A 23,278-nucleotide genomic window follows, 5' to 3' on the forward strand; every position below is an offset into this window, starting at 1 on the left:
TTATTATTTTTCTTTTTTTACGTGTCCAACTCTGGGCAAAGGCTTCAGGGCCTATTCCTAAGTCCCCAGTGGTCCTCCTTGGGGCCCAGTAGTCCTCTTACATCTCCACATGTCACCATTTCGGCGCTAACACCCACCATCCATATTGAATACATGCTAGGGCTGTCTAATACAGGACTGGTGTACTGGTATTAGGGGGAGTACTTTTATGACATGTCGGCTGGTCATCTGGTAGATCAGAAAAGTCTGCTTTTTAAGAAATTTAAATCCTTAAACTGTTCCCTGCCCCAGCCGGGATTCGAACCTGGGTCAGTTAGGACTACAGGCCACCTCTCTACCAATTCTGCCACCGCCTAAAGCAGAATTTTCTCGGTCAAAAACAACGGTACAGCCAGACCACCTTAACCTACAGAAAGACGAAACCAGCCTGAAATCCAGAATAACTGGATACATTTCGCAACTAGAAAGCACTCATCGCATTCCTACACCAATGCCATTGCCATTCAAAAGTGTCCGGATTCAGATTCGTGGAGATATTGTGTGCAGTATGTTGGATCCGAATCCGCACCAAAATTTAATCATTTTTTCCTTGGCCCATGGCCCACTCCTCCACAAAATTTTATTGAAATTCATAGAAAACTTTTGGAGATAAATTGCTGCATACATAGGATCAGTATTCAGATCCACCCCTAAATTTAATATGTTTTTTCTTGCCCATGCCCCACCATTCCACAAAATTTCATTGAAATTCACTGGGATGCTTTGGAGAAATAGTGTGGACAAACAAACAGATGAAACTGTAATGGGCAAAGCGCTTGCCAGATGGATCCGATTGTGTCTGCTTAGTCTTCATCGGTGTGTTGGCAGTCATATGTCTGCTCAATTTTCGCTGGCAATTTCATGCATCATTGCAAAGCACAGGATGGGTTTTGGTAGCTAAAAATTGGATTGCCGTTGCGCCAGACGCTTCTCTTCAATTTGGTAAGAGAAAATAATAAATTTTCGAAATATGAAAAAAATGGTGCCTGGGCCAGCCACTGGGTCCAGACGATTTTCGGACCCATGGCCACTGAGCATTTCAACCGCCCATGCAGCCCAAGGCCTTTGACCAGTTCTGATGAAAAACAATAGGCTTCCTGGATTTATGGATATCTTACCCTCTGATTTTTTCTTTTTTCAAAACAATTGGCCCAAAATCGTGACCTGTAGAGAGCCGGCAAACAAACAGACACAGACAGTTAGACATACATACGGAACTGACCAACATGCTTGCCGAATCTTTTGATTCCGGTAAGCAAGAAACATACGGAACTGACCAACATGCCTGCTGAATCGAAAGATTCCAGGAAGCAAAAATAAACAAATGAAACTGCTATTGGCATAGTGCTTGCCGGATGGATTCGATTGTGTCTGACGTTAGACATTGCCACCCTCTATGTATCTATAAAATTTCGTAGACCCGATGAAAATTGATTGCTATATGAGTTTTTGAAAATTTGCCCCATGTTAATCAGGAATTCAACCTTCCACCCACCCCACAGCCTTTAACTGATTTTGATGAAAACAAAAGGCTTCCAGGGTGTATGGATAATTATCTCTCTATCTATCTATAGCCCGACGCCCTAATCCCGCAAAGGATGGCCGCAGACAAAACGCCTCCAAGTCGCTCTGTCACCCACCATTTGACTACCCTCCCCCCAACTCACCCCCCCCTCCCTCATATACCTCTCAACTCCATCCCTCCACCTTATCCTCGGTCTACCTCTCCCTCTCCCTCCCTCCACCTCACCTACATACACCCTCTTAGTCAGTCTTTCATTCTCCATTCTCTTCACATGTCCAAACCACCTCAGTGTATTTCTCCTAATCTTCTCAACCACATCCACATCCACCCCACAGTGTTCCTTCACTTCTTCATTCGTCAACCTGTCCCTCCACGTCACTCCACATGCTCCTCTCAAGTAACTCATTTCCACTGCTCTCACTCTTGACTTGTTCCCCTCTTGCAAGGTCCATGTCTCGCTTCCATACGTCAGGGTAGGGATCACAATACTATCATGCAGCGACTTCTTACCTTCCATACTCACCTCCCTATTTCTCATCACTGCTTTCAGTGAACCAACAACCTTCCTTCCCTGCTGCACCCTTTCACGCACTTCATCCCCCAAAGTTCCATCCTTACTCATCACACTACCCAAGTACTTGAATGCACTCACATTCTCCATATCCTCACCATCCAACCTCACTGCACACTCTGTGACTTCATTCCTCTCAAACACCATAATTACCTTCTGAATTTTATTTGGATCAGTGAGTGCAAAATTGTGACTATAGAGTGCAGACAAACAAACCAGACAGACAGACAGATGAAATTGCCATAGGCAGAGCGCTTGCTGGATGGATCCGATTGTCTGCTTAGTTTTCACAGGCGTATAGGCAATCATTTGATGAAAAAATTTGCCCTTCACTGCGAAGCACAGGATGGGTTTGGGTAGCTAAAAATTGGATTGCCATTGTACTAGACGTTTCTCTTCAATTTGGTGAAAAAAAAAAAAAAAAGATTCGAAATTTGAAAAAATGGTGCAGGGGCCGGCCACTGGGTACCGACGATTTCCGGACTCGCAGCCATTGAGGGGTTTCAACCCCCCACCCAGCGCAGGGCCTTTGACCGATTTTGATGAAAAACAATAGGCTTCCAGGGTTTATGGATATCTACTTTCTGACTTTTTTTTTTAGAACGTTTGGCACAAAATTGCGACCCGTAGAGAGTAGACAAAAAACAAACAGACAGACAGACAAAGATAGGAAACTGACCAACATGCCTGTCGAATCTTTTGATTCCGCCAAGCAACAAACATACTGTATGCGAATACATAATCTCCTCCAACGTTGCTGGCGGAGGTAATAATTGTAACGGAGCATGTAGTACGATAAGACCAGTAGGGTATTCAGAATCGAAGGATGAAGAGAATAACGGGCTCCTTATAATAACGTGATGCTGAGAATGATGGTTGAAGAGAATAATGACCAGGAGATTCTGATGGTGGTTTGTACGCATCAGATTGTTGAGACTGTCGTATGGTATTTAACTGCATCATCTTAACGTCATATTAGTGGGATAAATAAAGTTACAAATAGACGGGCGCTCAGTGGAGTGTATCTCTCCGGCATGGCCAACGTAGTCTCCAAATCACTCTTAATAATGGCTTAGGTTTTCTGATCACTGATTAGTGTTTCACCAAAATGTTTTTCGGATCCAGACTCTGTAATGCGATCCGGATCGGTCCCAAAGGATAATCGATTGTTCCCTGGGACATGGGCTTCCTGTATCTACCCACCAATTTTGGTCTAGATCTTTCGTTCGTTTTTTGAGTAATACTGCCAGCAGACAAACAAACGAACAAACAAACATTCAGAGGTGAAAACATACTCTCCTTGTCGGAGAGAAAAATACACTCTTTCTTTTCCAGTACTGTTCCCATTTCGCCATATTTCACAATACCCTTCCCCCTCTCTCTCTCTCTCTCTCTCTCTCTCTCTCTCTCTCTCTCTCTCTCATATAGGAAATTGTTGCCTCGTACTTCCCAAATAATTATTACTTCCTCTGTCCTTCCCTACACTGTGTCTTATCTGCTTCCCTTACCCTCATATCTTCGTTCCTTTCCTTCCTACCTCCCCTCCCTTTTTTCCTCTTTTCTTCTACTCACTTGCCTGAATAAAAAAAAAAAATCTGTATAAATTACGCTTCTCCCTCCTTCCATCCTGTTCTCCCTTTTTCCATTAATTCCTGTCTTTGCCCTTTACTCCATTATCTTTCTCATCTCTTTTTGCTTTTCTCATTCTCTTCCTCGCCTTTACCTCGCCTCTCTCCCGTCTCTTCCTTCCTTCTTCTCCTTCCTATCTTTTCTCCTAGATGTTATTTCCCTGGTCCCTCCATTAATTTATCCTGCAGTCTCGTATTTCCTTTTTTTTTTAATACACCATCTTACACCCCCCCCCCTCCTTCTCCCATCCACTTCTCATCCACTCCTTCCTTTCCTTGCTGCTTTGTCTCCCTTTCTGACTTTCCATTCTCCCTCTATTTTCCCTCCCTTGTTTCTCTTCCTTCCCTTTTAACTTGTCTCCTACACATGTCGTACTTTCCTCCATTCCTATCTTCAGTCATCTCTCCTTCATGTCCATTGTTTAAAATTTCTTCTGTTCTTCTAACCATCCATTCCTCCTTCGTTTCGCTTTCCTTCTTTCTGTCTTTCCTCTTCCCTGACGTCTTTTCCTATCCCTCTCCTTCTTCCTTAGTCGCTTCCTTCTCCCCCCCCCTTTTTTTAAGTATCTGCATGGTAGTCACACTTAGGATAAAAACGTCTTAAAGATCTAAGGCTGTATGCTTTGTAATTAAATTCCTAAGGTTCATCCAAGCCCATAAATTTGTTGCGATAATTGTTGTTGCACATGACAAAGTTACAGCGCATTTCATCTCCTTATCATATTATACTCCCCTCGGTAGTGTGTTATGTAGAGTGGGCTTGTGAAATTCATACTCTGTTCATATATGATTATAAATTGTCTCACGCTTTCCCCGTCAGCATTCAGGTTCCGAGTATAGGGGTGTGTATGATGTAAGAGAATGTTCAATAGATGCATAAACAACCTACTTAACGCTTTGAATCCAGATGACTTCCTTTTTTGGTTATTCTTGTTCCAAACAGATGATTTTATAAATTTTCGGGAAGGTCTCTCACGTATAAAGAGTTTAAGAAAGCTGTCCTCCAGTGTGAAATCTCTTGCTCGTCAGAAGATTGACAAAAATCAAATGACATCAACCTTCTCGGGTGTAATGAGTTAAAATGATAATAAGAAACCTTTTTAAAGATGACAGGTTCCACATACAACTAAAGGTCCTCTGTACGTGACTGGTGTTGGCTCATGAGACCTCCAGAGACTGCGACAGTTAGCATCGTTGCTGGGGTGAAACAGGTCTCTAGTCGTAGGTGTCTCTTCAGTGGTGCCGTGTGAGTCATCTTTTCCCGTTGGGCCAAGAGCTGCATCACAAATCCCATCACGTCCCTCCACTGTTCTGTGTCTACACTTATCTGGGGGATTGGTCATGTCGTCTGTGGTACGATCTACTTCATTCCTGCCCCGACTTTTGTCTAGAAGAACGAGGTGTTTCTGAGTTGCATCAAAGTAAGCCAATGAGGTTTATTTCTTCGCTGACCAGATCTGGAACTTGCAGAGTTGTAGCGCTCTGTCAAATGCCAGCAAATGCAGGATTTGTTATTGTGCTGCCACTTTATGTGAAGCTCTTTTAGCAAGTTCATAAAAGTGCGTGTACTGAGAGCCAGCTTGATCAAACTTTGCACAACAGATAATCATGTGTTCCTGTTCCTGTAGCCTACTGTACATCAATCACCAGTAGGAATAGGTTCTCCTCACCTCGGTCACACTTCTTGGTTATGAGTGACTGGTCAATTTGCTCAGAGACCCTTGGTTGTTAATGTTTTCTGTCACTATGTGATGCAGTAAATAACAAACGGTCTGCATTACTGTGTCGTCTTGATGAGAATAGTTTTAGTGAACAAGTAGTTAATCAACGCAGGCAGCTGCATCTGGGACCAACTGTAAAAAGAAAACCTATCTCAGGATTGCGCAGAGTATCCTGCCGGAAGGGGCATCTGCACAAACTCCTTGCCACTTAGTTCCACAGACCTGTACAAAAAAATAGATTTTTGATAAGTTTGTAAGCGCATCCAGTGATGCTTAGTATCCGTATCCTCAGCGAGAAAACTAGGCCACTTAGTATAAAACATTGTAGCCCTGCTTCATGTTTCATAAGTTACTTCTACATAAAGGCGACATATTAATTTGTAACGGGAACACGGGAACAGCACCAAGTCAGGGGATTGACAGTGTCTTTGTTACAGTAACCTGTTTTGTTCAAGGTAGTATTTACGAGTCCTTGTGAGAATTTTCTCATACAATTTAGTATTGGGAAAACTAAAATAAGTCTGCAACCTTGAATTTGTTTTTGTTTTGTTTTTCTTATTAAATTTGTAGATGGTAACCATATCTAGTTTTAGTTCGTAAGTGAATGTCACAAATAAAAGCTAAAGATAAGAGAGATAAAAATAAACATATCTCAAGCTAGTAATTCCACCATCCTCCCCCCTCCTCTCTTCATGGGTTATATGACCCGCACAATATTTTCGAGTCTCCTTTGTGCACGCAAATTTAGCTTCTTTCCTCACTTTCACTGGAAATCTATCTTTCATCTTTCCTTTCTCTCTCTCTCTCTCTCTCTCTCTCTCTCTCTCTCTCTCTCATTTGTTACTCCCTCCTTGCTCGTCTTTACTCCCTCTCTTTCCGTTCTGTCAATTCCTCAGTCCCTTCTTCCCTTTTCTCCCATCGATCATTTTCTCTCTCTCTCTCTCTCTCTCTCTCTCTCTCTCTCTCTCTCTCTCTCTCTCTCTCTCTCTCACACACTCTCTCTCTCTCTCTCTCTCTCTCTCTCTCCTAATTAGCTCCAACAAAAGACGACTCTGGCAGAATAACGTGACGCGCCCTTGACTCCAGGTTAAATAACGGGACTCACTCTTGCCACGCACACCTTGACCGAGGAAATTATCCCGCTGCGCTAAATAATATAAAGCAGGATTTTCACGGACAAAGCCAACTGTACGGCCAGACCACCATAACCTACAGAAAGACGAAACCAGCTTGAGATCCAGAATAATGTGATGCATTTATCAATAACTGTAAGAGAGTATATTGTACGGTATGACCAACACGGTATTAAGACTCAAATGCTGAAGGGAATAACGGACTCATTAGAGTAATGTGATACTGGTAATGACGGAGTGTTTAGAATACTAATATTACCGGTGCTTTCCAAAAGTTCCCGAAACTTGACTAAAGAAGAAAAAATAAAAACTTATGTCAAGTCCTAATCATCACCATCCTCTTCAAAGTAGTCTTTTAGGGCGTGCAGACATCGCTCTCATGTTTCTCCCACGATCTGGAAACTTTCTGGAAGTCCTTGAGCATCAGCTTGTTCAGGACTTCCTGCGATTCCTCTTGGATCTCATCAATGGTGTCAAATCTTAGTCCTTTCACTTGGACTTTCATTTTTCGAAAGAGGACAAAAATCATTGTGGTCCAAATCTAGTGAATACCGGCATGTTTTTCGATGCCAAAAGCTGTTGAACAGCAAGGATTGTGTGCGCTGGTGCATTGCCATGGCGATGCACCCATTTTTTTATGCACCATTTGTCTGGACGTTAATACCTAATGTCCTTCTGGAGACATCTCAAAACGCCTGAGTAGAACTTTGCATTGCTGGTCTGACCTTGAGGAATGAATTCTTTATAAACAATGCCCTCCACATCGAAGAAAGTCATGAGCACTGACTTCACAGTGCCCTTGATCTGACGTGCCTTCTTTGTCAGGGCGAAGCTGGGCTCTTCCAGTCCACTGTGATCATTGTTGTGTGGTTCCGGGTTGCACCCATCCCAGCTTTCATCACCAGTAATGAATTTGGAGAGGAAGTTAGGGTTATTTCTTGTTAGTTCCCTGAACTCCGTGCAGACCTCCACTCATTGCTGCTTCTGCTCATCAGCCAGGAGCCTCGGAACAAACTTGGCAGCGATTCGTCTCCTGTCAAGGTCGCCAGATCAAATACATTGGCATGTTCCATACATTAGGCTAACAATGTCACAAACATCGTGGAATGTCCTCCTGCGATCTTCGAGGATGGTTGCACGAACTTTGGGCACATTGCCAGGAGCTGAACTGGTGGAAGGGAGACAAGAACGTGCATCGTCATCTGCTGAGATCCGTCTTTCATTAAAACACTTAAACTAGTCGTAGGTCTCGGTAACATCGAAAGCATTGTCACCAAATGCTTATTTTAAAATTTTATCAATTTCTGATTCGTTTTTACCTGAATTTCACACCAAACTTTTTGCATACACGTTGTTCTTTCACGTCCTACATTTTTGAGATCATAGACTTCACAAACCAACCCAAACACAATGATAAAAAAAAAAAAATACATTGAACTCATCCACGCTGCACATCGCCACTTGTCACATTAACAAACTAGAATGGAACTCAGACGAATCGCATACCTCCGCCAACGCCCTATCTCGCAATGTTAAAGAAAGTGAAAAAAAAAAAAAAAAAAAATCCTGGATCCGCAACTTTATCCGGATCTGCACTAAAATTCAATGGAGTGTATTCTGGGCCAAGGCCCATTCTTCTGCCAAGTTTCGTGGAAATCTGTCCAGTAGTTTCTGTGTAATCTTGCTCACAAACCAACCAACCAACCAACAAACAAACGGACAGACGTGAAAACATAACCCCCTTGGCGAAGGTAACAAAGGGTGCGTGCACTGCCATCTAGCATCCACACACCTTACGACAAGCGGTTTCTGCTCTCCTTTCAAATTTCGGGAACTGGTGGCTTTCACTCAGTCTTATTGCTAAGATTATCGTCTGTTACTGAACTGCATCAAAACAACTCCAATATTAACAGGATAAATGAAGTACATGAATACATTCCCTCTTTTCCAGTAGTTCCCACTTCGCCTAATTTAACATACTCTCTCTCTCTCTCTCTCTCTCTCTCTCTCTCTCCCTACGTTTCCTTCCTCCCCTCTCGCTAGTAATTCTCTTTTATCTCTCTCCCCGTTCCTCATTCTCTTTCTCCTCTCAACGTCCTAAACTCCATCTAACTGCCCATTCACGTTTCTCCTTACAGTCCCCCACCCACCGTCTCTATTCTCCCTTTTGTTTTTTTATCTCCGTCTCTCCCCATCTGTCCTCCTTTTCCCTCCCCTCCCTCTTCCTCAACCTTTTGCCTCGTCACTCTACTCTGTACCACTTTTCTCTCCCTCTACCACCCTGTCCCTCACCTTCATTATCATTCCTCTCCTGTTGTTGTTTCCCTCCCGTTTACCTACTTTCCTTTCGCATCGCTCCGTTCTCCCAGGCTTTTTTTCCCCCACCTCCCTTCCCTCATATTCACATACCATCTCTATTTTTTTTTTTTAACCTCCTTTCCCTTTACCCTAAACCTCTCCCGTCTTTCGTCTATAGCTTCTTCCCTCCCTTTCCTCATCCCCATTTCTCTTTACCCCATTTTCCTCTCCTCTCCCATCCTTCACCCTCACTTACCTTGCCATCTATGCTCTCTCATCGTCTTCTCTCACATCCCAGTCCCCATCTACTCTCCATTTATCGTTTGCCTCCTCTCTCTCTCTCTCTCTCTCTCTCTCTCTCTCTCTCTCTCTCTCTCTCTCTCTCTCTCTCTCTCTCACCAATACATTGTTTCATACTACCAAAAACACGCCAATATTTATCGCTACATTATGTACATTTTATCGTTCACGTCTTAACTCTGCGGCCAGGCGTAATACTGGACCCAGTAAGTTGATGTATTGGTTAGAATGAGTCAGCATTCACCATGACCTCACCTGGTTGACGTGATTTATTTGACATGATCGAATTATAATGATTTTAATAAAGGATGACATGACGAGATTGACGTTTGACATCTAAGGTATACTGACATGAGTGAAACACAAGAAGCATTTACTTTGAGTTCACATAAAGGGATTTAATTTCGTTGATATTAACTGATTAATATCACCTGGTTTACGTTGACATAGTTTAAATTACTGATATGAATTTAAACTATTATTATGCCAGAGATGAAATAATTTTGTTTGCATAACTAATGACCATGATTTAGTTAAGCTTTGTTGAAGCGACTGATATGACTGAAATGAAGTGAATGATATTTGTTTCTAGTCTGCAGTGGTATGCCTAAGCAAAGTGAATTTTATTTATAGCAAGCTTTGAGACAAACATGACTATTTAAAACAATGTGAATCGGGTGCCATGACCTTTGTTGCCATGAGTGACTTTAAAAGTGAAAGTTTATAACAGTCTGAACAGGATTTGTGTGTGTGTGTGTGTGTGTGTGTGTGTGTGTGTGTGTGTGGCTAACCTGACTTAATGAACATGGTCTCGTTGACATGATGCGACTGACTATTGTTAAATGACACTAATGACAGAAGGAAGCAAAGCTAAATATATTTCGAGTATGCCGCTGATAAAATGATATGTTTATAAAAATTCCAGCCGGTGACCTTGGTCACCTCATTTTTCCACAATAGCAGACGATAGCGAGGGAAAACTAGCTCCAGGACCATCATTATTATGTGTTCGAATTTTCTGGTATCTTCATGATGACTTCGGCAGGGAAAAAAAAAAAAAAAAACTGCAAGAGCATTCTGATGAAGCTTCTCCAGTTCACGGTGATTGACCAGAGCAGGTCTACTGTATCTAGGTGATAAAACTGCAGCTGGTAACCTTGGACACCTCAATTTTCAAATTAGCAGGACGATAAAGAAAAAAGAAAAAAAACAGGACCCATTATTTTATATTGTACGAATTTTCGGCGGTATTCCTGATGCCATCATACTGAAGATAGCCAAGAATTCGCTCAAATATAAATGATGAGCCTTGGAGCATTTTTTTTTTTTTTTTAATTATCGTTCTGACATAAGTTAGATGATATACGTTACTCAGTACTTACTTGACATGAGGTACTGGACATGACAGATAAAATTAGAATAACGTAATGTTGTTTGGTATCTGCGGTTGATAAGACATCGATAAAATTAGAATGACATAATTTAGAGCTATCTGTCTGTCTGTCTATTGCCAGAAGCCTCAATCCCGCTGGGGGTGACCACAAACAAATCGCCTCCATGTCGCCCTGTCCCCCGCCATTTCACTGCCCTGCTCCCAGCTCACACCCCCCTCTCTCATATATCTCTTCAGTCCATCCCTTCATCTCATCCTTGGCCTCCCTTTCCCTCTCCATCCCCCCCTCCATCTCACTCACATACACTCTCCTCGTCTCTTGCTCTCCATCCTCTCCACATCGCCAAATCACCTCAGTGTGTTTCTCCTAATGCCTCCTATCACATCCACATCCACACCACAACGTTCCTTCACTTCCTCATTTGTTAGTCTGTCTTTTTATGTGACTCCACATGCGCCTCTCAAATAACTCATTTCCACTGCCCTCATTCTTGACTTATGTCCTTCCAAAAAGGTCCAAGCTTTACTTCCATACGTTAGAGTTGGTATCACAATACTGTCATGTAGTAACTTTTTCACTTCCATGCTCACCTCCCTATTTCTTATCAGTGCTTTCAAAGAACCAGCAACCCTTCTTCCTTGTTGTGCCCTTTCAAGCACTTCACCCTCTAAACTTCCATCCTTACTCCTCACACCACACAAGTACTTAAATGCACACATTGTCCATTTCCTCCTCATCCAATCTTACAGTACATTCAGTGACTTCCTTTCTCTCGAAGACCATAACTTTACTCTTTCCTACATTCACCTTTAGATTCCGTTTCTTACACACACTCCCAAACTCATTCACTAAGCCTTGCAGCTCCCCTTTCGTCTTCACTTAACAGCACAGTATCAACTGCAAACAGCAGTACAGGGACTTTCCGCACGTTACCCTCTCTCATTACGGCCGCTCCAATATCCACTGCCATATCTTGTATCTATTTTTATAACCCTATCCATATGCAGACTGAACAGCCATGGAGACATGACACATCCCTGTTTCAATCCAATCTTCAAATAGAAAAATCACTCAGCTCACTATCCACAGGCACTGCAGCCTTAGCACCCTCATACATATTCTTCACAGCATTCAACATCTTCCCATTTACTATATATATGCTTAATACTATCCACAATCCTTGTCTATCCACCCTGTTATATGCTTTCTTCAAATCCGTGAAGGCTGCATACAACTTCATTCCCTTCTCTAGAAACATTTCCACTAAAGACCTAAGAATGAATATCTGATCTACACAACCTCTTCCCTTCCTAAAACCTTCCTGTTCATCTCCAACCAATTCCTCTGTTATTTCACGAACTCTGTCAATAAGTATCCTGCCATATATTTTTCCTATTATGCTAAGAAGACAAATGCCCCTACGATTACCACACATTTCTTTCTCCCCATTTCCTTTGTACAGGGGAATACTTATACCTTGCTTCAAATCCTTCTGCACTTTACCTTCCTCCCAGACAAATCTTCATTATACTACTATCTCTCCCCCATGCTTCAGCATTTCACCATACACTCCATTAATTCCTGGGGCTTTCCCCATTTTGACTTTCTTCATTGCTTCCACAACTTCTACCCTGTTGATTTCTCCCTCTCTTCTCACATCCCTCCTTCTCCCTGCCATTCCCCAGCCGCTCATACTCGCATTACTTTCATTCTCTATGTTCCACAATTCCTTAAAATGTTCTATCCAGCTGGTCACTTTTTCTCCCTTCTTCACGAGTAATCTGGAGAAAGAAACACCAATGTGGGACTTAGTGTGTATTGACGTTTTGCTTCATGATTCCTGAGAATACAGATGCTGAATATACATATCTTGTGTATAAATCTACCATTTTTATCTTTCACTCCCCGACTAACTTCTTTAACACCCTGTCTAACCCTCTTTACCTCTTTCCAGAGCGTTTTCTTACATTCCCTCCACTTTACACTCAAATTCCTTCCAAATTCCTCATCCACTCTCTTCTTACTCTCTCTTGCTAATCTTTTCACCTCCCTTTTCCTCTCTACATATAATTATCTCCTCTATCTCTCAGCTTCCTCCACACCCGTTCCTCATCCACTCACTATATGCTTTCTCCTCTTGTGCCACAGCCTGTCTCACCTCTTCATTCCACCATGCTGTTCCTTGCACCCCTTTCCGTCCTCTTTTTACTCCACACACCACCTCACATGCTGACATACCCGGTATTGCTTCTGTGAATATCTTGCACACATCTTCCACGTTCCCTATCTGCACGAAATCATATTTACCAATTGCTCCTTCATTTCTCTCTTATATTCTGCCTTTTTCCATCCTCTTGTAACCTTTCCACCCTCCTTGAATGAAATACTTCATCGTGTCCGTCCTTTCTTCTATTCCTCCATTTTATTTGAACCTTGACTCTCACCACCACCAAGTGGCGGTCAAAAAGTCCACTCCCCCCAACCTCTATATGCTCTTGCATTCATTACACATCTTCTCATTCTATCATCCGCACACAATTAATCAATCATTGCATTTCATTCATTCAGTTCACCACCTACCCTTCTCATCACTCGCCACGTGTACCCGTGGATCATTTTGTGTCTAAAGAGGGTATTGGCTATCACCAACCCCCTCCCAGCACAAATGTCCACTAGAGCACTGCCATTCCCATCCACTTCTGCAGGCTCACCCCACTCACCAACTACTCCATCCACCTTCACATTCCCTATTTTTCCATACATATCTCCAATCAAAAACACTCTTCTCTTCCTTTCAAACTTTTCCATGTATGCTTCCACATTTTACAGAAAACTTCATTCGCTCGGCTTGCACGATCTTGCGTTGGTGCATACACACACACATTCGCCCACATTTGTAGTCCAAGGTGGACATTATTTGAATGATAAGATTAATTAAGATGACTGATATGACGAAAACGGAGTGAAGTTATTGTGATATCCTTGACTAGATAGGCCTAATATCCTATTGCGTTTATACGTCAGCACCAAAATGAATGCTTGGGACGGGTTTGTTGTGTCCTGGCACTGCTTCTTGTTTTATATACATCATTCAGCCTTAGCATCAACTTCTGCACCTCTTGTTCAATTAGCTTCGTCTCTGCCAAATATTGTTCCATGCTCCTTATCTCTTGTCCAATAGCACAGAATTACCTGGTTCATCTGTCCTGTTTGCTGTTATTATGGTGTTCAGCACACGCATAAGATACTCGTCCGTCATCTTGTTAACCTCGCTGGCTGATAATCCCCACACAGATTCAGCACATTCGTAATTAGACATGATTAGTTGGTTTATTTATGACAATATCTGTTTATTTTAGTTGTGGCTGCTTATTGTCCTATTTCCCGTTCTCTGGCTGTAGCATTACCATGGATACAAGCTGTCACCCTGCCCACCTGCGCCAACTCTGAGAGCTGAGATGGATTCTTAACCCCTTAACCGCGGGGCGTCACTTTCGTGACGCTTGGGAGCAAGGGATCATACCGCGGGGCGTCGCTTTTGTGATTCTGTGTTATTTTGAATTCACCCGGGCTTTCAAGTGGGGGCTTGTATCATCTATCAGTACTGACAATGTCCAACACTAGTCAGCACTCCTAATCTCATCTGTACTCCCATCCATTGTTGACAATTTAGCCATTTCTCCCCGTTCTTGACTCCCCTCCCTACCCCCCCTCCATTACCCTATCCTCTCGCCTGCCCGGCCATGCTACGCTAAGTAAATCTTCCCTGGAATTTTTCACTGATTTCATCCATTGAAATAAGCCCTATGTCGTATTCTTATACCAAATAATATATACAAGAAAGAAATCAGGTAAGTGAGAGTGCCATACACCTGGAATTGGCTAATTATCACCTGGACAACACCTCACGTGCACTCGTTCGCTAATTTTCGCTGTTTTTTTCCCCTTGAAATATGCCGTATAATCTATTTTCGTAATAAATATACATGTAAGGAGAGAAGGGAGAAGCCTAAGTGATATTTACATTCACCTGGAACTACCTAATTTATAATGTATTGTCTAGATTTCCTGCCAATCATATCAGTGCTACACAAAGCTGTTTCAAGATTTAACATTGGTAGCTCTGATTATATATCTCCTAAGTAGGCCTCTAATCTATTTTCGTAATAAATATACCTGTAAGGAGGGAAGGGAGAACCCTAAATGATATTTACATTCACCTGGAACTACCAAATTTATAATGTATTGTCTAGATTTCCTGCCAATCATATCAGTGCTAGACTTAGCTGTTTCAAGAAGTAATATTGGTAACTCTGAATAACCCCTAAAGCAGGCCTCTAGGCTAGCTGGCCTGGCAACTGCGTTATCAGTGTAGTCTCATCTTCCGAAGTGAGAGGACGTATGTTTCATCTTGCTGACTTCAAGGCCTTTTTTCACCCCCATGCAAATGGCTCTGTGACCTTTACCCCTACTAAACCTCGTGTGGAAAGAGGTAAAGGGCTGACAATTGATAAAAGAGTGACTACGATCTTTCTATTGAGTAAAACAGTGCAAGTGGAATTGTAAATAATGTGTAAATAATGTGTAAACAGCAAGTGAAAGTAATGAATGTAAATATACGTGAACAATGGAAAATAGTTTTATAAGTTATTTCAAGTGACAGTGCATAACACTGTAAATAAAATAGAAATGTAAATAACGTAAATAAAATAGAGAACGTAAATAGAAATGTAAATGAGTAGTATTATAAGAATACGAGTATATACCCTAGGAGTAATGAAAGTGAAAGTTTCACTCTAGCATGTCTGAATGCTATGAGTTATGAGAGTGAAGATGAAAGTGACATTCACTCTCAATGCCAGTATACAGGACGAGAAAGTGAATGCTACGTATTTTACTGAAAGAAATTGAATCCCTACAGTGACAATAAACTAATACTACTGAAGGAAACTTATGGATAAAGACTGTAGATATATATAAGTGTTATATAGTAATAGAAATATAAAGTGTGAGGGGTTTTATGAATAATAAATGACAGACTACCATGAGCGAACTAGTGCCAGTGCGACGATCAGACGCGCTCGTAATTTCCGTTGCTTTCACAGTGTTTTTTTTTTTGAGTATGGATCCCAAACTACTTGAAAATTGTAGAATAGTGTTTATAGTGTTTGTATCTGGCTGTGGTAATCATATTACGGGTTGTTGGGAAGTGTAAAGTGGAGACTTCGTTACCCTACTTCAGAGGTCTCCACAAGTCCTACGGTAACCGACGAAGGCTCAACAATCATTCCAGGAGAAAGCTGAAGGTATGTGCCATAAGCATATGTAATTTTATTATTCTAGGACTAATAACTGATTTTTGGCAAATATTTTTTGAGAGTCTGTCGGAGCCCAAATAACCCCGCGGCACACGCAAGTAATTGGTAAACAAGCCCGCGGTGTAGGGGTTAATGATCTTTATTTCTCTTTCACTGCAAATGATTCTTGGATCTTAAATAGTCATTAGCTTTTCCATACCTTTAAAGTGTTCATGGCATACACTTGTGAGAAAGGTTATTTGCAAAAGCACTTTTCCCAGAACAGCTGTCGGTTTTGTTGTTACTGCTTGTCCACCAGCACCACCTACACGCCATACACAACACTTCATTGAATGAAATGGAGTAACTTACTTTTCCCTGCGATAAATAATTGTGATTCTTTTTTTTCTGCTCGAGACAGAGAGAGAGAGAGTCTAAATTAAATTTTAACCCACCGCATCCCGTTGATGTATATATACGTCCACACATTTTGTCACTGTCAGTCCCTTTGAAGTATATAAACGCGCACCAATTGCAAGGTCCCAAATTTGCACAATTTTCAATTTTTGCGCATGATTTTTGGTATGTATACACGGAGCACCTTCCTTTACAAGATGCCTGGCAGGGACAATGCCTTACCACGCATGACCTCCCCCCCCCCCGCATGACATTGTCTCAGCAATTCACCTGTTACCAGTGACCTGGCCAGTAAAGACATGTTGTGTCATGGTACGAAATTCAGGGCCAGAGTGATTCCGCAATCGATGACAATATGGAGGACAAATACATAGCATGAGAGGAAGAAAAAGTCAGAAATAATGATCAGGTAATGTCGCCAAAAAAGGTCAGGTATGTTGATGTGTGTGGTGAGTTTAACAATGCTTATATTGCCTATATTACTGTGTTAAAACCAATATACTCTCGTACTACATATAAATTCGCACCAAATGAATAAATAAATACCGTTTATGAGTGGTGTGGAATAGTTACCCTCCCATAGAACTCGTTTTCTTTGGAGCCAGCCTGATAGAAAACCCAGTAAGTTACGGGGTACCGCTACCTGTATTGAGTATTTTAAACATCAGGTGAGTGATTTCTCTATGAAGTTTCGATGTTTCTCACCAAAAGCGGAGGTTTGAGCCAAAAATTTTGTTTCCAAAATTAGTCAGGATTAGGGGGAGTCAGTGGTGGAAAATCGGTTGGGACAGGGCGGGTTAAAATGCCGAGGAAATGTGAGGTAGATAGGCAGATGAACTGATGTAAATGAATTGAACCAGAATTACAGATAAATTAAATGAGAGAGAGAGAGAGAGAGAGAGAGAGAGAGAGAGAGAGAAGGCAAACAACAAAATGTATATACAGTAATTCCTGTACTATCAGGATGCCCACTATCTGGACTCCCCACTTACCGGACATTTTGATCCCTGGACTTAGTAACCCCAAAATTGCCCCAAAAATGCAAAAAAAAAAAAAAAAAAACTATTCCCCCCCCCCCCCGTAATTTGAACTCGGCGTGCAGCGCGGACCAGCTGTGTTTTGGTGCGTAGTTCCACCAACATCCGCTGGAGCGCCCCTACATCCTCCCCACTTCCCACCCGTCATTCATCGTGAGTGTACATTCGTCGCCATGGTCACCCACGTGTTAGCTTTTGTGGTGATGCCCTACCTCCTGCAGCCTCTGCTGTTCCTTTCCTGCCTCTTCTTTGTGTGTGTGATGATGGCCCCGCCCCCGAGAACAGGAAGCGAGTGGTCCTGACTCCGGAGAAGAAGAGGGAGATACTGGACAAGGTTAATGCGGGATGATCGATCTCACGCATCCTCCATGAATTCATCCTGGCCCGCTCTACATTGTTTGATATCAAGAGATCCTGGGACAAATTCATGCAGTACATGGCTTCTCATCGGAGAACAAACGCAACGTGGAGAGGAAGATGATGTTTACTCCCTGGTATGCAGAAATTGACCGCTCCATGCTGATTTGGTATTGTCAACAACTTGCTGCTGGTGTGATGGTACGTGGCACGGAGCTGAAGGCTGCTGCTGAGAAGCTGCAAGGTTACATGACACCCCAGACTTCAAAACATCTGAGGGTTGGCTCTTCGCTTTCAAGTTACAGCATGGACTTACCAACCATAAGGCCCATGGCGAAGCTCTGGAGGCCAACAAAGAGGGAGTGGAGGAGTTTTGGCAGAAGGTGAAGGGGTTGGTGGACAGGAAGGGCCTCACTCTCGGTCAAGTCTACAATGCTGATGAAACTGGTCAATTCTATCGCTCTTTGCCAATGAACTCTCTAGCCGAGGAGATGGAGAAGCGTATACCTGGCTGCAAGCTTTGCAAGCATTGATTATTTGCTTTGTGTTGTGCCAATGCTAACGGCATGCACCGGCTCAAGCCCATTATTGTTGGCCGTACATAGCAGCCTCGGTGTCTTCGTGGGGTGATGGATTTCCTTCCGTCGTTTGGTACCATTCTTTGAAAGCTTGGTTCACAACCAAGATCTTCAAAGACTGGTTTCACCACCATTTTGTCAAAGAGGTCATCCATTACCAGATGGAGAAACTGGGATTCCTGCACGACCAGGTAAAGGCCCTCCTCTTGGACAGTGCACCTGTGCATCCGTCTGACAAGGACTTGGTGGCTGAGAATGGCCGCATTGGGTGCATGTTTTTACCACCAAATTCGACTTCTCTCATCCAACCAGTGGACCAAGGAGTGATCATGGCAAGGAAGAGGCTGTACCGTAGGAAGTTTCTGGATGAGGTGATGGTTGTTCTTGAGGACGAGGACAAGCGCATGGAGGGATGGGACACATGAGGCCAGAGGACTTTGGAAAACCTTTGCTGTTACAACAACAAGTCTGCCATTTACAACTAGGCCAGTGCATGGAAGGAAGTCCCTGTCAAGACTCTGGAAAATGGTTGATCTTGTCTGCTTCTCAGAGCCGATGTGGTGCACGATTTTCTAGGTTTCGATATGGATGACTTCCATGTACGTCTTCGTACGCAAGGCGACGATGTTGATGTGGATGAAGTGCGTGAGTGGTTGGATGACGACAAGGGTGATTCTGGGTATCAGATCATGTCTGATATCGAGGTCGCATCTTTAGTTGCAAGTACAAGTACCAAGCTTGAAGATTCCGACAAGGAAAGCGACAATGATGCAGTCTCCTCTCAGCATGCCACTACTCCAGCCATCCCCAAGCTGTGCGCACTCCGGGAGCACGTCGAGTTCATTCTCGAATACCTAGAACACCCGGACTGCGACAGGGAGATGGGGCCCCTGGGACTTGTGGAGGAAATGCATGCTTTGAGGCTGCATATCATTAATCACCAAAATCGTTGTTCCTTGCGTCAATCAATGATTGACACTTTTTTCAGACTCGTGACTCCTGCTGTGCCCAGCCCTGGCACCACACCACTGTCTCCCCAAGACAGGCCTTCATCCTTCGAGCCACAGCTCAGCACATCAGGAACGGTGGAGTCGCCACAGGACGTGAGTTTGCACCTGTCTTCAGAGTCGTCTGCAGTGGGTACTCCATCATCACGTCCCAGCGATGCATCCCTAGGCCACCTGCATCAGCTACTCTCGGTCTCTGACAGTGAATAAACAGCGAGAATTCGCCACTAAACCACACGGGAATTTACAGTGTTGTGCAGTGAAAAGAACAGTGTGCAGTGTACTTAAGTGCAGAGTGCAACACTGATTACATGAAGGCACAATGGGGCGCAAGTAAGAACAGAGTGCGCAGTGTTAAGAAATTAGAATTCTGAGTGCAAGTGACTAAGTTCATTGCAAGACTTGATTACCGCAGGTGCTTCAGGTACACCTTTTTACTGTCAGAGTCTGAGAGGAGGCGGGTTATTCATCGAGATGGCCAGGGACTTGTAAGTATGCAGAATGTCATACTGAACTGTATTTTCCATACTTACCTCTAAAGCCTAAATCTCTGGTTCCTTTGCAATTATTTCACTCTTTTATGTCCCTTATTGGTGTGAATAGGGTCTTAGATGCTATGCATGTCCAGTAGGGAGTATGTGGGTGTTTTTCTGAGTTAGGCTAGGTTAGGGTCCATAAGTACCAGTCCAGGAGGCAGGGGTCTACTATCCAGAAGGAACCACTTTTCGGACATGCTTTTGGCTCTGTTACATTGGATAATGGACGGATTACTGTATACTATATTACTCATTTTGAGGAAGTTTGTCGTGGGTTAAATTATAATTAATATTATTGCATTCTCAAGTAAAAATCTAGGATAGGAAACCAGGAAAACTCCCTCCACCCACAAGTCTATCCAACCGAAGGAGGTATGAAATAGTGAAAAGCATTTCTTTGCAGAAACCAAAACATGCCCGAAATTACGTAGGATAAAAAGAATTAATGTAAAGAAACATCGTCAGCTTTAGGAACATAACTGTTATTTTTAAGCTTTGTCCTCAAAGAGTTATATTGAAAAAGCAATTTCTCTTCATCCATTCGTCCATCCTTTCTTGCCTTATCAGGAGCATAGGAGCCCAGTGATGGGCTACTCAGTCACGACGTGTAAGGCAAGGATGACAGCTCTCATTCATCTCTGAGTGCTGGATGTGAGCCCAGTCCGGTCGAAGTGCCTTAACCTACTAGACACCCTGGCGACTTTTAGTTAAAAGAAGTCGTTTCCTGGTTTACCGGAAACCATTTGTATGATCACTTAGTGCTGGGTCAATCGTAGGAAGCTCTACATACAGTGTGCGGATGGTGAGCAACCTAACCGATCACATTCCGAGTAATGATAGTTTTTTCTTTAAAAAAACATTATTCAGAGTGAACATGGTTAGCTGGGGCATATGAGCCAAATGCATGTTCACATTTGTTGAAGTTTGTAATATATCACCTTTTGCCATAATGTTTACTCTTCTAGTGAAGAAGAAATGTCTAAATCACAGTAACTGGAAATGGCTGCTGATAATTTTATAGCCATTATCTCTAGCATAGGTCAACCAATAAATTAAGAAGTATCTTTCGACTACCATATTTTCATTTCCTCAGACAAGTTGGCACACATAGAGTGAATCCCAATTAACTTTGTGGTTAGTTTTGGAATAGATTCATTTCCTCTAGACGTTCCTCGAATGACATTAATCTTTCGTCATACTATTTTCTTCTCAGTCTACGCTTTATTTTGTCAAGCACCTCGTTGTTTTTTCCCATTGTAAGGTCATGAGAACTGAACACAATACTGAATAGATTGGTATGATAAGGAATAAACTATGCTACATTAGAATTATACTTTTTTATTTACATTTAAATGTTATACTTAAGATACCAGTTTATTTATTGACTTTCTGAATACTGATTGTTTGGTTTCATTTTTTCTTATAACAAGTTGTACAGCCAGGTCATACATCAACCGCAGTATGCAACAGTTGGTCAAAAGCCAGTGACTGCACCCCTGTAATATTCTGTCAAGCTTCATGAAAAAGCACTGTAGAAGACCAGCCCAGAATATTCACTTCCAGTTCACTCCTTTTCGGCTCACTCCCATAGTAGGGCACGCTATGCATGCTTGAGCCATGATAAACCTCAAAGATCTTTCTCTCTCTCTCTCTCACACACACACACACACACACACACACACACACACACACACACACATCCCGGCCTTCCCCTCCAAAAAAGACACAGATAATACAACACAGAAAAAAAAATACACTTGTGAAAGAAATGCTGCAATTTTTTTTTTTTTAATGCGAGGAAGAAGGAACCAAAGGCCATGAGCCTTCAGTAACAGTTCCCTCCAAGAGAAAAACAAAATACAATATAGAGCCAAATTCAAGATCCGATCATTTTGAGATGCCTGGACACACTGCGTTTGAAAGACTGGAGATCATAGGCAGCAGGAAATACAGACAGAGGGAGACAGTTCCAGAGCTGACCTGTTGCATAAATGAAAGACTGGGAGTAACGGTTAACTCTTGCATTAGAGAGTTGGACAGAAAAAGGATGAGAGTTTGCTGCCAGACGGGTGCTACGCGCCCGTCATAGAGGTGGAGGAATGCAAGCAGACAGTTCAGAGAAGCAGTGACCATTAAAGTAGCGATAGAAAAGAGATAAAGATGCAACAGTGCGGCGAAGAGACAGAGGTTGAAGGGAGTCAGTAAGAGGAGGAGTGTTAATGAGACGAAAAGCCTTTGACTCCACCCTATTGAGAAGAGCTGTATGTGGGGAGCCTCCCCACACATGAGAGTTGTACTCCACACAGGGGCGGATAAAACCCCTGTATAGAGTCAACAATTGTGCAGGGGTAAAGAAAGAGCGGAGTCGGCTTAGCACACCCAATCTCTTGGAAGCAGATTTTACAAGAGATGTAATATGATCTTTCCAAGATAAGTCCCGAGTAAATGAAACTCCAAGCATGTTCAAGGATGATGCAGGATTAAGCTGAATATTATTAAACATTAGTGGGTATACCTGTGGAAGACTTTGTCGGGTTGATAGGTGTAAGAACTGAGTCTGAGATGCATTAAAGACAACCATATTATTTTTATCCCAGTCAGAGATACGAGCCAAATCAGACATTAGGTGTGCCACAGCCTCATCCTTTGCTTGTTGAAGTAACTGTTGAGATGGGCATTGCGGGAACCGAATGGAAAGGTGAAGGGTGGAGTCATCAGCGTATGAGTGGATAGGGCTAGATGTGCAGCTTAGAAGATCATTGATGAATAAAAGGAAGAGAGTTGGTGATAGGACAGAGCCCTGAGGAACACCACTGTTGATAGATCTAGGAGAAGAACGATGGCCGTCTACAACAGCGGCAATAGAACGACCAGAAAGGAAGTTAGCAATGAAGGCACAGATAGAAGGATAGAAACCGTAGGAGGGCAGTTTGGAAATTAAAGATTTATGTCAGACTCGATCGAAAGCCTTTGAGATGTCAAGTGCAATGGCAAAGCTTTCGCCAAAGTCCCGAAAGGAGGATGACCAGGAGTCTGAAAGGTAGGTGAGAAGATCGCCAGTGGAGAGTCCCTGACGGAACCCATACTGACGATCGGAAAGAAGGTTGTGATAGGAAAGATGCCTTAAAATTTTTCTATTAAGAATTGACTTGAAAACTTTTGAAATACAGGACGTTAAAGCAATTGGACGATAGTTGGAGGGTTGGGAGTGGTCACCCTTCTTTGGGACTTGCTGAATGAGAGCAAACTTCCAGCAAGAAGGAAAGGTACAAGTTGACAGACAAAGGCGAAAGAGATTGCCTAGGCAAGGTGTAAGCACAGAAGCACAGTTCTTGAGAACAACAGGAGGCACCCCATCAGGCCCATATGCCTTGTTAGTACTGAGGCCAGTGATGGCAGAAAATACATCAACTGAAGAAATTTTAATGGCAGCCATGAGA

This window comes from Coenobita brevimanus, chromosome 4 (assembly GCF_032717465.1).
Source record: "Coenobita brevimanus isolate Jiangsu-jjx chromosome 4, ASM3271746v2, whole genome shotgun sequence".
Classification (NCBI taxonomy): domain Eukaryota; kingdom Metazoa; phylum Arthropoda; class Malacostraca; order Decapoda; family Coenobitidae; genus Coenobita; species Coenobita brevimanus.